The sequence below is a fragment of the Lepidochelys kempii genome, chromosome 6 (genome assembly GCF_965140285.1).
Source record: "Lepidochelys kempii isolate rLepKem1 chromosome 6, rLepKem1.hap1, whole genome shotgun sequence".
NCBI classification, from domain to species: Eukaryota; Metazoa; Chordata; order Testudines; family Cheloniidae; genus Lepidochelys; species Lepidochelys kempii.
Window position 1 is genome coordinate 13,652,029 of NC_136385.1, and position 15,300 is coordinate 13,667,328.

At 51.0% G+C, this 15,300-nt stretch overlaps 1 protein-coding gene across 11 annotated transcripts in view; it reads left to right on the forward strand.

Moving 5' to 3' along the window:
• Window positions 1–9,103: 9,103 nt before the first annotated feature.
• SLC43A3 (solute carrier family 43 member 3) overlaps window positions 9,104–15,300 on the forward strand; it is a 33,714-nt gene continuing 27,517 nt past the window's right edge. For 10 of the 11 annotated variants that reach the window (XM_073346791.2, XM_073346798.2, XM_073346790.2 and 7 more), the window contains exon 1: window positions 9,105–9,209. The gene's annotated coding sequence lies outside the window, so the exon portion shown is untranslated. Of the gene's footprint in view, window positions 9,210–15,300 lie in introns of all 11 variants that reach the window. The other variant, XM_073346795.2, reaches the window with a different exon arrangement.

Below are 15,300 nucleotides of genomic sequence, written 5' to 3' on the forward strand. Positions count from 1 at the left end.
TTCCACAGGACAGAAGCGACTTTGTCTGTACAAAGTACAAGCTGGCCTCCATATTGGAAGAGAAGGTTCAAGGTCTGGAGCAACAGGTATCGACCCTGCGTTGCACAAGAGAAACTGAAGATTTCCTGGACAGACGTCAGGATATGCTTCTATGGGCACAATGTTCTGAAGATTCAGAGCAGGCTGCACTGCGGGGACAGGAGGACGGTGAAGAAATTTGGCAGCATGTGACCTCCAGAAGAAGAAAGGGGAGCGTCCATGTACCATCAGTGCAGATACAGGTAAGCAACCGTTTTAATGTTCTCTCCACAGGTACTAACGCGGAGAGTGGATTAGATGATACATCTGAGGGAAGGGAACAGAAGGAGACTCCGCCGACTGGAAGGCATGAGATGCACTGTCCTAGGGATGGGGGTTCCACGACCACTGCTCCGAAGAGGAGGAGGTGGGTGTTGGTGGTCGGGGACTCTCTCCTCAGGGGGACTGAGTCATCTATCTGCCGCCCCAACCAGGAAAACCGAGAAGTCTGCTGCTTGCCAGGAGCTAGGATTCGCGATGTGACAGAGAGACTGCCGAGACTCATCAAGCCCTCGGATCGCTACCCCTTCCTGCTTCTCCACGTGAGCACCAATGATACTGCCAAGAATGATCTTGAGCGGATCACTGCAGACCACGTGGCTCTGGGAAGAAGGATAAAGGAGTTTGAGGCGCAAGTGGTGTTTTCGTCCATCCTCCCCGTGGAAGGAAAGGGCCTGGGTAGAGATGGTCGAATCGTGGAAGTCAATGAATGGCTACACAGGTGGTGTCGGAGAGAAGGCTTTGGATTCTTTGACCATGGGATACTGCTCCAAAAAGGAGGAGTGCCAGGCAGAGACAGGCTCCACCTAACGAAGAGAGGGAAGAGCATCTTCGCAAGCAGGCTGGCTAACCTAGTGAGGAGGGCTTTAAACTAGGTTCACCAGGGGAAGGAGACCAAAGCCCTGAGGTAAGTGGGGACATGGGATACCGGGAGGAAGCACGAGCAGGAGAATGCAAAAGGGGAGGGCTCCTGCCTCATACTAAGAAAGCAGGACAAACAGCAAGTTATCCCAAGTGCCTATGCACAAATGCAAGAAGCTGGGAAACAAGCAGGGAGAACTGGAAGTCCTGGCACAGTCGAGGAATTATGATGTGATTGGAATAACAGAGACTTGGTGGGATAACTCACATGACTGGAGTACTGTCATGGGTGGATATAAACTGTTCAGGAAGGACAGGCAGGGCAGAAAAGGTGGGGGAGTGGCACTGTATGTAAGGGAGCAGTATGACTGCTCAGAGCTCCGGTAGGAAACTGCAGAAAAACCTGAGTGTCTCTGGATTAAGTTTAGAAACGTGAGCAACAAGGGTGATGTTGTGGTGGGAGTCTGCTATAGACCACCAGATCAGGGGAATGAGGTGGATGAGGCTTTCTTCTGGCAACTAACTGAAGTTACTAGATTGCAGGCCCTGGTTCTCATGGGAGACTTCAATCACCCTGATATCTGCTGGGAGAGAGGTGCACAGACAATCCAGGAAGTTTTTGGAAAGTATAGGGGACAATTTCCTGGTGAAAGTGCTGGAGGAACCAACTAGGAGCAGAGCTCTTCTTGACCTGCTGCTCACAAACAGGGAAGAATTAGTAGGGGAAGCAAAAGTGGATGGGAACCTGGGAGGCAGTGACCATGAGATGGTTGAGTTCAGGATCCTGACACAGGGAAGAAAGGAGAGCAGCAGAATACAGACCCTGGACTTCAGAAAAGCAGACTTTGACAGCCTCAGGGATCTGATGGGCAGGATCCCTTGGGAGAATAACATGAGGGGGAAAGGAGTCGAGGAGAGCTGGCTGTATTTTAAAGAATCCTTATTGAGGTTACAGGGACATCCCAATGTGTAGAAAGAATAGTAAATATGGCAGGTGACCAGCTTGGCTTAACAGTGAAATCCTTGCTGATCTTAAACACAAAAAAGAAGCTTACAAGAAGTGGAAGATTGGACAAATGACCAGGGAGGAGTATAAAAATATTGCTCGGGCATGCAGGAGTGAAATCAAGAAGGCCAAATCACACCTGGAGGTGCAGCTAGCAAGAGATATTAAGAGTAACAAGAAGGGTTTCTTCAGGTATGTTAGCAACAAGAAGAAAGTCAAGGAAAGTGTGGGCCCCTTACTGAATGAGGGAGGCAACCTAGTGGCAGAGGATGTGGAAAAAGCTAATGTACTCAATGCTTTTTTTGCCTCTGTCTTCACGAACAAGGTCAGCTCCCAGACTGCTGCACTGAGCAGCACAGCATGGGGAGGAGAAGAGCAGCCCTCTGTGAAGAAAGAAGTGGTTCGGGACTATTTAGAAAAGCTGGATGAGCACAAGTCCATGGGGCTGGATGCGCTGCATCCGAGAGTGCTAAAGGAGTTGGCAGATGTGATTGCAGAGCCATTGGCCATTATCTATGAAAACTCATGGCGATCAGGGGAAGTCCCAGACGACTGGAAAAAGGCTAATGTAGTGCCCATCTTTAAAAAAGGGAAGAAGGAGGATCCTGGGAACTACAGGCCAGTCAGCCTCACCTCAGTCCCTGGAAAAATCATGGAGCAGGTCCTCAAGGAATCCATTCTGAAGCACTTAGAGGAGCGGAAAGTGATCAGGAACAGTCAGCATGGATTCACTAAGGGCAAGTCATGCCTGACCAATCTAATTGCCTTCTATGACGAGATAACTGGCTCTGTGGATGAGGAGAAAGCAGTGGACATGTTGTTCCTTGACTTTAGCAAAGCTTTTGACACAGTATTCTTCTTGCCAGTAAGTTAAAGAAGTATGGGCTGGATGAATGCACGATAAGGTGGATAGAAAGCTGTCTAGATTGTCGGGCTCAACGGGTAGTGATCAATGGCTCCATGTCTAGTTGGCAGCTGGTATCAAGGGGATGTCCCAACGGTCGGTCCTCGAACCGGTTTTGTTCAGTATCTTCATTAATGATCTGCAGGATGGCATGGATTGCACCCTCAGCAAGTTTGCAGATGACACTAAACTGGGAGGAGAGGTATATACACTGGAGGGTAGGGATAGGATACAGAGGGCCCTAGAAAAATTAGAGGATTGGGCCAAAAGAAATCTGATGAGGTTCAACAAGGATAAGTGCAGAGTCCTGCACTCAGGACAGAAGAATCCCATGCACCGCTACAGACTAGGGACCGAATGGCTAGGCAGCAGTTCTGCAGAAAAGGACCTAGGGGTTACAGTGGACGAGAAGCTGAATATGAGACAACAGTGTGCCCTTGTTGCCAAGAAGGCCAATGGGATTTTGGGCTGTATAAGTAGGGGCATTGCCAGCAGATCGAGGGATGTGATCGTTCCCCTCTATTTGACGTTGGTGGGGCCTCATCTGGAGTACTGTGTCCAGTTTTGGGCGCCACACTACAAGAAGGATGTGGAAAAATTGGAAAGGGTCCAGCGGAGGGCAACAAAAATGATTAGGGGACTGGAACACATGATTTATGAGGAGAGGCTGAGGGAACTGGGATTGTTTAGTCTGCAGAAGAGAAGAATGAGGGGGGATTTGATAGCTGCTTTCAGCTACCTGAAAGGGGGTTCCAAAGAGGATGGATCTAGACTGTTCTCAGTGGTAGCAGATGACAGAACGAGGAGTAATGGTCTCAAGTTGCAGTGGGGGAAGTTTAGGTTGGATATTAGGAAAAACTTTTTCACTAGGAGGGTGGTGAAACACTGGAATGCGTTACTTAGGGAGGTGGTGGAATCTCCTTCCTTAGAAGTTTTTAAGGTCAGGCTTAACAAAGCCCTGGCTGGGATGATTTAGTTGGGGATTCATCCTGCTTTGGACTAGATGACCTCCTGAGGTCCCTTCCAACACTGATATTCTATGATTCTATGATAAGATCCTAAACCACTTCCTGACAAGACAGAGATACCGGGTGGAGCCAGACTAGCTGTTGATGGAGATTTTGTGAGGGAGCAGAAGGAAGACCCAACATTAAGTCAAGTCTGGGAAGAAGTGACTGACTCTGAAGAGGAGGGGAGCACCAACTGACAGATACCCCAAGGGCCCCGCTTTGAGGTCCACAACAACCAATTATCCCGTTCTACCCAGGGACCTGCAAACCCAAGAGATGCACCGACAGCTACTGGTAACCTGGAGATTCTGATGGAGTCTGCTGCGTTTAGCTCACTTGGTGCCCTGGACCTGGTATCTCGGGAGAGAGAAGACCTTATAGTGAGTGGCACCTAGGTTCTGGCCTGGCATTCATAAGGAGGTGAGTGATTTTTGTGCCTCATGCCCAACATACCAACATGCTGGTCCCCAAGGTATACCCAAGGCCCCCCTGATCCCGTTCCCTGTGGTTGGAGTGCCCTTCGAAAGGATCGGCATGCATCTAGTGGGGCCCCTGGAAAGAAGCGAGTTGAGGTTCTGCCATATACTCGTGGTGGTAAACTATGCAACCTGGTATCCCGAAGCTGTTCCATTGCGTATGGCTATGGCACCTATGATAGTGGCAGAGCTCCTGAACATCTTCACCTGGGTCAGGATACCAAAAGAGACACTGAAGGACAAGAGGACTAACTCTTCATCCCAGTTCATGGCAGAACTGTCCAGGCTATTGGACATCCATGGCCTTAAGATATCTGTCTACCAACCATAAACGGATGGCCTAGTAGAAAGGGACCCTGAAATTAAGGCTCAGGAAGTTCGTCGACGATGATCCATGACACTGGGAAAAACTACTACCTGCCTTATTGTTCGCAAGCCTTCATGGGGTTCTCCTCATTCGAACTGCTCTGTGGGAGGGACCCCAGGGGAATCCTGTACCTCCTCCATGAGACCTGGGAGGAACAGGAGGCCTGAGTCGTGGGGTTGGTTCCATGCATCTTACAACTTTGTGAATTCCTAACAAGCTTGGGGAATTTCCCCGGGAGAAACTACTATGAGCCCAGCAGTCCCAGGAGCATAGATACAGCCATGGGACCAAATTACAGACCTTCAAACACCAGGGACCAAGTCCTATTATTGCTGCCCTCAGCCAAGTCCAAGTTGTTAGCCAAGTGGCAAGGACCATTGGAAGTGATCCGAAGTGGGGCTGGTAGACCATGAAGTCCAGTTGCATTGACGAGAGACCTGTATGTACCATGTGAAACTGTTGAAGGCCTGGAAGGCCCACGATGGTTTGTTGATTGCCCCCTACCCCTCTGAACCAGAACTGGTGCCAATAGCTTTAGGCTTATCTGATCCGACTCCTGTGTCAATCATACATGAGCTCAGTGGAGAGCAGCAGCAGTAGATGCGACAACTGGTCCAATCTGTTCTAGCCATGCTATCGTCCTGCCCCAGATGGATGAACCTAACGCACTATCACATAGCCACCAGCCCAGGGAAGAGGGTTCAAGACCATCATCAGCCACTACCCAAGAAGATGTGGGTAGTCATCCAAGAGGAGCTCAAAGCAATGCAGGCCCTGCGGGTCATAGAAGAGTCTTGAAGGGAGTGCAGGAGCCCCATTGTATCTGGGTCAATGAGATTCTGCATCGACTTTATGAAAGTCGGTGTTGTCTTGCATTTCGATGCTTACTCAAACCTCAATGCCACAAGCTACTCAAACCTCTAGGGAATTTATATCCATGCTTATATATATATCCAAAGGGATACTGGCAAATTCCCCTGACCCCAACATTACGGGAGAAAACAGTCTTTGCCATTCCTTTTCCGGTTTATAACCTTGCTGTTCATACTCCGTGGGGCCACAGCGACCTTTCAATGGCTAACGGACCAGCTGCTGCACCTCATAACCAAAGATGGGCAATCACTCATTACCAAGTACAATCATCTTCCGTGGGAGTTATGGGTCCTCAGGTGGCTAATAAAGCCAATCCTTGAACCACAAGTTCTATTAAATGAGGGCAGATGTTTTCAGGCTCAGGAGGAGGCTGTTGACCATGACTGGAGACCAGTCTCTCCGTCCTCCTGTGCCTCTTGTCCTCTTCGGCTTGTCAGCAAGCAAGTTCAAAATGAAGGGGACCATCACGAAGGACTTCACTCCATGTTAAGCGATCCTGGGCAAGTGTCTCCCAAGTATCAATGTCAATATTACATTTTTTTAGGTTGTCCTTCAGCAAGTCCTTATAATGCTTCTGTCATAAATATAAAGGGAAGGGTAACCACCTTTCTGTATACAGTGTTATAAAATCCCTCCTGGCCAGATGCAAAACCCTTTCACCTGTAAAGGGTTAAGAAGCTAAGGTAATCTCGCTGGCACCTGACCCAAAATGACCAATGAGGGGACAAGATACTTTCAAATCTGGAGGGGGGGGGGAGATGAAAAAAGGGTCTGTCTGTCTGTGTGATGCTTTTGCTGGGAACAGATCAGGAATGCAGTTTTACAACTCCTGTAAAGTTAGTAAGTAATCTAGCTAGAAAATGCATTAGATTTTCTTTTGTTTAATGGCTTGTAAAATAAGCTGTTCTGGAGGAAATGTATATTCCTGTCTTTGTGTCTTTTTGTAACTTAAGGTTTTGCCTAGAGGGATTCTCTATGTTTTGAATCTGATTACCCTGTAAGGTATTTACCATCCTGATTTTACAGAGGTGATTCTTTTACCTTTTCTTTAATTAAAATTCTTCTTTTAAGAACCTGATTGATTTTTCATTGTTCTTAAGATCCAAGGGTTTGGGTCTGTGTTCACCTGTACCAATTGGTGAGGATTATTATTAAGCCTTCCCCAGGAAAGGGGGTGTAGGGCTTGGGGGGATATTTTGGGGGAAGACGTCTCCAAGTGGGCTCTTTCCCTGTTCTTTGTTTAAAATGCTTGGTGGTGACAGCATACTGTTCAAGCACAAGGCAAAAGTTTGTACCTTGGGGAAGTTTTTAACCTAAACTGGTAAGAATAAGCTTAGGGGGTCTTTCATGCAGGTCGCCACATCTGTACCCTAGAGTTCAGAGTGGGGAAGGAACCTTGACAGCTTCCATTGTCCACCCACGTTACGGTACCCTTCTTTCATCTGAGAGAACAGGACCTGATGATGATGACTCATAACCAGTACACAGCGGCTTATGTTGCTGATATTGTGATTTACAATACCAGCTGGGAAGACCATCTATGACACCTCACCACAGTGCTGCAAACACTTGGGGAAGCCAGGCTAACTGTGAACCTGGCTAAATGTTACCTAGGGCAAAGGGAGGTAACATACCTAGGGTACATGGTGGGACAGGGTCAGTTACACCTGATTGTGGACAAGATCCAAGCCCTGAGAGACTGCCCATGACCACGAGGCAGGTGAGGCAGTGCTTCTGGCTGACTGGCTACTACAGGTGCTTTGTGCCCGAGTTTGCCGCCTAGCTGCGCCCCTTACAGAAAGACAAAAAACTCCTGGCCATGGAAAGTACAGTGGTCAAAGGAGTCTGAACAGGCCTTCCAGGTCCTTAAGGGCCGGTTGAGTCAGGAACCAGTCCTGTTCCATCCCAGTAGTGGGATGGGGAGGCGCATCCCATACTTTACTTAAGCAGGAAGTTATTCCCCCATGAAACTAAATATTCTACAATTGAAAAAGGCCCTGGGAGTCAAGTGGGCAGTCGAAGCCCTATGGTATTACCTGCTGGGGAGCCCTTTCCAACTCATCACTGACCACACACTCCTTCGGTGCATTAACTCCACAAAGGACACCAACGCCAGGGTTAAGAGGTGGTACCTCTCCCTCCAGCCCTATGAGTTCCAGGTCTTTCATCATCTGGGTAGGGCTCATGCGAATGCTGACTTCTCCTGAGTGAGAGGGGGTAACATCGGGCCCTAACTTGAGGGAGAGGATGTGCGACAGGGTGTATAAACCCAGCACTGGTCAGGAGGGGGTTAACAAATCACTTTGGGCAGAGAAGGCCATGCCCGCTCGCCCCTGCTGTGCATGCTCCTGGTGGAGAGAACAAATAAAAGGCAATTGGTCAGTTCAGTCGGGGCTGGCTGAGGAGGAGGATGGATGTGCTGCAGGCTCCTGCTGAAGAACTGTCAGCTCTCCAGATTGCTGAGGTGGGTATCCCAGACTATCCTTCAGGGGATCCACCAGCTACGGAGACGCCAAGCCACTGCCCAGGGAAGACAAAGCTGCGGAAGGCTCAAGGGTAAGAAGTGACCCAGAGACTGCATTGGGAGCCGACGCTTAAATACTTAAGCAGGTTAGAGGTTTCACAGGACCCTGGGTCAGAACCAGGGCGTAATTTGTAATGAAAGAGGTGCTGGGGCTTAAGCAATTTTTTTACGTTCATAACTGCCACGGCAGACCTAGAAGTGCCAGGGCTGTGAATTGCCAAGCCCAGAGGTGCTGGAGTATGAACGGCCAACCTCAGAAGTGCTGGGGCTGTGAACTGCCAAGCCCAGTGGGGCTGGGACTGTGAACTGCCAAGCCCGGAGGTGCTAGAGCTCAGCCCTGCCAAGCCCTGTCACAAATTAAGCACTGGTCGGAACCCAGTGGAGTAGGATGGAACTGGATATCCCTACCCTCACCCCGTGCTTGCCACTAGGCATTACAGCCGGGGATCATTGATATAGACTGTTCTGCCCTGCCCAGAGGGCTGGAGCCCCAGACTGCTATTGTCTGCCTCAGCCAGGAGGCTAAGGGTTATAAACTTGCCCCGCATGGAGGGCTGGGGCCAAAGGTACACCAGGTGAACAAGGGTGGTACTGAGGACTTTTTGTCACCTGATGGCGATGAAAGAAGGGGTAGGTCAGTGGACCGTGTCTGATACTATGTTGTGACGTGCAAAAGGGACAATCCCTTTTTCAACAGTGCCCTGTGACAGCCCCTGAGAGCAACTGGGCGTTGGGGGGGGCAGGGCAAGGTAGCAGGGATTTGCAACAGTGCGTGTGTTTGCGTGTGTGTGTGTGAGTGTGCGTGTTGTGTGTGCATGCAGCATGTATGTGCATGTGTGTACATGTATGAGTGGAGTGTATGTGTATATGTGCTGGGTGTGTGCATGTATCCGTGTGTGCTGTGTGTGCATGCATGAGCATGTGTGCGTGTGAGCAGTGAGTGCTCAGTCCAACGTCTGTTTCCTGGGAGGGGGCAGAGGCGGGGGTGGAGCTGGGAAGAGGGACAGAGTGGGGAGGGAGGAGAGGGCGTTCCCTGGAGTTTCTTGGCTGTGCTCTCATGCTGTTGGTAGTCCGGTGCAAACAGCCCTGCTCCTGAGCTGGTGACCCACGGTGAGTCTCCCCGTCCATCTGTTTTGGGAGGGGCCCAGAGATTTGCAGGAGAAGGGGCAAGAGCAGAGGAGGGGGATGCTGGTTGTGCAGGGGTCAGGTAGGCTGTGTCCCTCTGGCACTGCTGCCCCCCTGCCATCTGCTGCCCCATTGCTTGACACCCTCCACCCCAGATCTCGCAAGTGCCCAGCCAGGCACCTGGGGGACAACATAGGGAAGGGTGGATGGGGGAGGGGCAAGGGTGTGGGGGGCTTTGGAAATACTTAGCTGGTGACGTGGCTCAGGCTGTGTCTACACTACAGACCTTCCCGCGGCACAGCTTTATCGCAGCAGCTGCACCATGTAATGTCTCCCACGTAGCCGCTCCATGCCCATGGGAAAGAGTCTCCTGCCAGCCTAATTAAACCAATGCCAATGAGCGGCAGTAGCTATGTCCCGCCGACACAGCACTTTCCACACCAGCGCTTTTACTGGTGAAACGTATGTCAGTCGGGGTGTGTTTTTTATCACACCCCTGAGTGACAAACTTTTACGGACAAAAGTGCTAGTGTAGAGATAGCCTAAGAGAAAACAGATGCATCGTGAGTGATGTAGGGGGAGGGGGAGGTGGCTCTGGCTGCTGCTAAGGATGAGTGACTCAGACACTGGGGGGAGGGCATGGGGCGCAAAGGGGGGAGAGATGGGAAGGCATTACTGTTCAGGAGGTTCCCAGATAATCTGGGGATGGGGGACAGAGAGAGGGAGAGAGGAGAATTGAAAGAAAGAAAGAAAGAAAGAAAGAAAGAAAGAAAGAAAGAAAGAAAGAAAGAAAGAAAGAAAGAAAGAAAGAAAGAAAGAAAGGTGTGCATGGGATAGATAGATTAGATAGGGTGTAAGCAGATAGATTGATAGAGTATCTGCAGATAGACAGATGGGGAGCATGCAGATAGTTTGATAGAGGGGTGTATGCAGATATATTGTATGCGGATGCATGGATGGATGAATGGACTATAAGGTGGATAGAAAGTTGGCTAGATTGTCGGGCTCAACGGGTAGTGATCAATGGCTCCATGTCTAGTTGGCAGCCGGTATCAAGTGGAGTGCCCCAAGGGTGGGTCCTGGGGCCGGTTTTGTTCAATATCTTCATAAATAATCTGGAGGATGGCGTGGATTGCACCCTCAGCAAGTCTGCAGATGACACTAAACTGGGAGGAGAGGTAGATATGTTGGAGGGTAGGGATAGGATACAGAGGGCCCTAGACAAGTTAGAGGATTGGGCCAAAAGAAATCTGATGAGGTTCACAAGGACAAGTGCAGAGTCCTGCACTTAGGATAGAAGAATCCCATGCACCGCTACAGATAAGGGACCGAATGGCTCGGCAGCAGTTCTGCAGAAAAGGACCTAGGGGTTACAGTGGACGAGAAGCTGGATATGAGTCAACAGTTTGCCCTTGTTGCCAAGAAGGCCAATGGGATTTTGGGCTGTATAAGTAGGGGCATTGCCAGCAGATCGAGGGACGTGATCGTTCCCCTCTATTTAGTATCATCTATTGCGGATGATACTAAACTGGGAGGAGTGGTAGATACGCTGGAGGGGAGGGATAGGATACAGAAGGACCTAGACAAATTGGAGGTTTGGGCCAAAAGAAATCTGATGAGGTTCAATAAGGATAAGTGCAGGGTCCTGCACTTAGGACGGAAGAACCCAATGCACAGCTACAGACTAGGGACCGAATGGCTAGGCAGCAGTTCTGCGGAAAAGGACCTAGGGGTGACAGTGGACGAGAAGCTGGATATGAGTCAGCAGTGTGCCCTTGTTGCCAAGAAGGCCAATGGCATTTTGGGATGTATAAGTAGGGGCATAGCGAGCAGATCGAGGGACGTGATCATTCCCCTCTATTCGACATTGGTGAGGCCTCATCTGGAGTACTGTGTCCAGTTTTGGGCCCCACACTTCAAGAAGGATGTGGATAAATTGGAGAGAGTCCAGCGAAGGGCAACAAAAATGATTAGGGGTCTGGAACACATGAGTTATGAGGAGAGGCTGAGGGAGCTGGGATTGTTTAGCCTGCAGAAGAGAAGAATGGGGGGGGATTTGATAGCTGCTTTCAACTACCTGAAAGGGGGTTCCAAAGAGGATGGCTCTAGACTGTTCTCAATGGTAGCAGATGACAGAACGAGGAGTAATGGTCTCAAGTTGCAGTGAGGGAGGTTTAGATTGGATATTAGGAAAAACTTTTTCACTAAGAGGGTGGTGAAACACTGGAATGCGTTACCTAGGGAGGTGGTAGAATCTCCTTCCTTAGAGGTTTTTAAGGTCAGGCTTGACAAAGCCCTGGCTGGGATGATTTAACTGGGAATTGGTCCTGCTTCGAGCAGGGGGTTGGACTAGATGACCTTCTGGGGTCCCTTCCAACCCTGATATTCTATGATTCTATGATTCTATGAGTCTATTCGACGTTGGTGAGGCCTCATCTGAAGTACTGTGTCTAGTTTTGGGCCCCACACTACAAGAAGGATGTGAAAAAATTGGAAAGCATCCAGCGGAGGGCAACAAAAATGATTAGGGGAGTGGAACACATGATTTATGAGGAGAGGCTGAGGGAACTGGGATTGTTTAGTCTGCGGAAGAGAAGAATGAGGGGGGATTTGATAGCTGCTTTCAACTACCTGAAAGGGGGTTCCAAAGAGGATGGATCTAGACTGTTCTCAGTGACAGCAGATGACAGAACGAGGAGTAATGGTCTCAAGTTGCAGCGGGGGAGTTCTGGGTTGGATATTAGGAAAAACTTTTTCACTAGGAGGGTGGTGAAGCACTGGAATGCATTACCTAGGGAGGTGGTGGAATCTCCTTCCTTTGAGGTTTTTAAGATCAGGCTTGACAAAGCCCTGGCTGGGATGATTTAGTTGGGGATTGGTCCTGCTTTGAGCAGGGGGTTGGACTAGATGACCTCCTGAGGTCCCTTCCAACCCTGGTATTTTAGGATTCTATGACTGGATGGATGGATAGATGGGGTGTTGCGGATGGATGGATAGATGGGGTGTTGCAGATGGATGGATAGATGGAGGGGTATGTATGGAGTTGGTAGATGATCAGGTAAGTGGGAGAGACACCAAGGAAGGGCTGGGTTGCAGGTGGAGCAGGGCAGCCAGGCCACTGGCCATGGTCAGTGCCTTGGTGCCTCCACCCTTTCAGCCCCCACCCCTGTTACGCTCGCTGACCCTGTGCCCCAGCCAGGGAATATGGGGACAGGGCAGCTGGTAGTGTCCCTGCCCTATATGTGGGATCTCAGACTCCCTGGGAAGTAGGGAGGATGCCCCTGGGTTTGTGTCTGTCTAGCTCGGAGCATGTGCAAGGGCAGAGAGCAGTGATGCCTAGTGACACACGTAGGGAGTGGGGTGCTGGCAGCCAGCTGATCCCGACACTGCCATTCCTCCCCCAGGGCAATGCACGTTGTGTCTCTTGGGCTGTGTCAGGCTGGAAGGCTGCTCCTTGCAGGGAAAGCTGCGGGCTGCGAGTTGGGTGGGCATTTGCCCTGGGGAAAAGCAGGGCCCCTGGTGGTGACAGCAAGCGAAGAATCCCAGGTGCACATGGTGCACAGAGGTCAGGTAACACAAGTGACATGGCACATGTATGCTGCACGGGTTGGTGTCAGGCACTCTACGTGGCTGCTGTGTTACACACATATAGATTCCAAAGCCAGACGTGAACGTTGTGATCATCTAGCCTGACCTCCTGGATAACACAGGCCAGAGACCTGCCCCCAAATCATTAGAAACCGGCCCCCCTTGATTGAAAAATTGTCAGTGATGGATCTATCTATCTATCTCCACACACTTTGCACAGCTGTTGGGTCACACACAGGCTGCACAGTTGTCATGTTACACATGCGTGTGACATTGCACATACACATTTCATAGGGTTGTGTTGCACATACTGCAAGGGGGCATGACACACACACTGCCTGGTTGTCATGTCACACACATCCATGTGACATGTTGCACACACACTGCATGGCAGTTGTGTTGCACACATGCTACATAGGGTCTCATTGCACACGTGTGACACCTCACACACACACTGCATGTCAGTCATATCGCACACATGACATCTCACATGCTGCACGGCAGTCAAGTCTGACACATGTGACACCTGACAGGCTGCATGGCAGTTGTATGACACACATGACACCACACACCCACTGCCTGGCAGTTGTATCACACACATGCGTGACATCTCACAAAGGCTGCATGGCAGTTGTGTCACACATATGCGTGCCAACTCACACAGGGTGCATGAGGGTCAGGGCTGAGGGGGATCTGGCCTTTGCTCCAGGGTATGTAGCCTGGAATGAGACAGCCCCTGGTTGTGCCTGAGTTTCCCCTTCGGGGAGTTGGGGATCAGGCACATACCATGGCGATGGGGCTCCATGCATGGGGGAGGGGGGAGCGCCTGGATAGTGGCATGTGTCGCTGCCATAGAAATGCAGATGATTATTTATAACATTTCCCACCACCCACAGCTGAGAGGAACAGGCTTCAATACAGCAACGTGCCATTAATGAGTCACCCGTGCACCCCCAGTCTAGAGGCCAGAGCTGGGGAAGGCTGTCACCTAGGGGCTGGGATATCTATCTATCTATCTAAAGAATACACCTGCCTCTTCCTTCCCGCTGGTGTATATACTGTGGTCAGACAGTGTGACAATGATCATCATATGAAGGGCGGGAGATAGATGGGAAGAAAGATGAGGTGTATGGGGCTGGATGGATAGACAGAGGGTGAGTAGGGGACAGGTGCAGTGTGTGGGGTTGGCAGGTGCGGATGGAATACACGAACAGAAGAGTGGAAGGCTAGTGGGTGCATATGGGATAAATAAAGGGCGAGGCGATGGGTGGGTGGTTAGCAGGGAATCCTGTGACTCCTCTCCCTGGCACTATGGAAGCACATTCCAGCCCCGCCCTGCTCCTGGTCCCTTTACACAGCCCAGGGGCTCTGCTGACACTAACAGCTAGTTTCCAGACCGGTTCTGTCCTCATGGTGCTGGCGATTGCAGTGTTCGTGCCACATGGCTACATCACATGAGCCCAAACGGGGATCACAAACTGCACTGTGTGGGTGGCCCTGCCTGGATTCCCACCAGCCTCCTGGTCACAGTCCTGCAGACGGATCCCCTGTGACTGGGGCTGATGGAAATGCTCAGAGTAAATGATTCAGTGGGAACAATTTGTTGGGCTCTGCGGGCATCTGCCGTTTGGCTGCTGTTTCTATTTCAATAGCACCCAGAGATCAGAGCTCCATTGTGCCAGGTGCTGCCCAGACACACAGTGAGAGACAGGCCCTGCCCCAAGTGAGATCTGGGCCCCTTTGCACCAGAAACTGCCCAGACACACAGCGAGAGACAGGCCCTGCCCTAGCTGAGATCAGGGCCCTGTTGTGCCAGGTGCTGCACAGACATAGTGAGAGTCAGGCCCCGCCCCAAAGAGCTCACACTCCAATTAGACAAGGCAGATGGGGAAACAGAGGCACAGAGCAGGGCAGTGACTTGCCCATAGGCCCAGCAGAGGGTAGGACTAGAACCCAATCTCCTGAGCGGCAGGCTAGTGATTTAGACCCTGGGCCATTCTGCCTCTGGCCCTCCAGCTCTGTCTCTATAATCCCACCAGGGTCCTGGAGTGCTGAGTCCAGGTCACCCTGCCAAGGGGCTCCAGGGAGCTGGTCCCCTGGGGATGTCATAAATCACTGCCCTTGGCCCTGCCCCTGAGTGTCCCCGGTGTCCTTCCTAGCTCAGCATTAAAATCCTGCTGACAGGATTGTCCTTGCCAGTACCCAAGGCGCTGGCTCCCACGCTCGGCCAGCACCAGCCAGGCCCTTATCGTCCCCAGAGCACAGCCTGCCCAGGGTGAGGAGCTGATTCTCGGCACTGGGGGGCAGGGAGTAACCCGACTGGCTCCGCCTCAGCCTCGGCACAGTGCCAGAGCCCCCAACATAGTCCAGGCTGGGCAAAGAGGCACAGAGAGAAGGAGGGGGAGGAGCATGGAAGACGGAGGGGGAGGCTTTTGTTGGTTCCCTGATCCATGTCCCTCATTTTCCCCACCGCCACATTCATTTGCGC